Consider the following 925-nt stretch of genomic DNA (forward strand, 5'->3'; position numbering starts at 1 on the left):
CCGTCCGTCCGTCCGTCCGTCCGTCCGTCCGTCCGTCCGTCCGTCCGTCCGTCCGTCCGTCCGTCCGTCCGTCCGTCCGTCCGTCCGTCCGTCCGTCCGTCCATCCATCCATCCATCCATCCATCCATCCATCTCCAGCGTTCCTCCGCCTGCACCAGCTGAGTGAAGCGAACGGGAGGACTCGCTGTTGCATTTCTTAGAAATTTAAAGCGTCAGTTAAAAATTGCGTTATGAAAAGTCTATATGTCGCTTCAGCATATAAATTGCAGGATTAACAAATCTATGCAAAAAACTGATTTATACTCTGGAAGATACGGGACTCTTGGTTGCAACAAACGTAACCACGTCAGGTGGTGAAACAGTCTGTGGTGCTCCACCATCGCACCTGGTGGAGGGTTTAAAATCTGCCCAGGACATCCTTGTAAACGAGATTAATAATCTCAGTGGATTTAGTTCCTGGTAAAATAAATGTTTAATAAAAAATAAAACTGCTCCCTCTGTTTGCCAGAATCCGTCTTCTGCGCTGCGTCAGACGAGACAAACACCGAACCGTGTAACTCCTAACCGCTTGAACGTCTTGCACCAAAAACATTCAGGTCTGCCTTCGTTCTCTGGTCAATTCCAGTCCAGAAAAACACTCACCTCGATAACTACAAACTGTTCAGACCTCTCAGACACAAAATTCCAAATACTTTGTTTTACAAAACATATTTTGTGATTTCTTAGATTCAGATTTTGATACTTTGTTGTACTGTGAATAAAATCTGGGTTTATTGGAGCTTTAAATGGATTCATTCAGCTTTATCTACAAAACTTCTGCAAAGATTGTTTTAATTCCCTCATGTTTGAATCCAATTCACTTTTGACTTCCCTGATGCTCTTAATATAATGTTTCCTTTGGTTAGTTGGATAAATTAAGTTCTTA

At 43.2% G+C, this 925-nt stretch overlaps 1 protein-coding gene across 1 annotated transcript in view; it reads left to right on the top strand.

The window, feature by feature from the left end:
- The window catches only part of coq8ab (coenzyme Q8A, genome duplicate b), a 17,724-nt gene that overhangs the window by 3,930 nt on the left and 12,869 nt on the right, over positions 1 to 925 (top strand). The gene's annotated exons all lie outside the window — the stretch shown is intronic.

This window comes from Nematolebias whitei, chromosome 21 (assembly GCF_014905685.2).
Source record: "Nematolebias whitei isolate Nwh7 chromosome 21, NemWhi1, whole genome shotgun sequence".
Classification (NCBI taxonomy): Eukaryota; Metazoa; Chordata; class Actinopteri; order Cyprinodontiformes; family Rivulidae; genus Nematolebias; species Nematolebias whitei.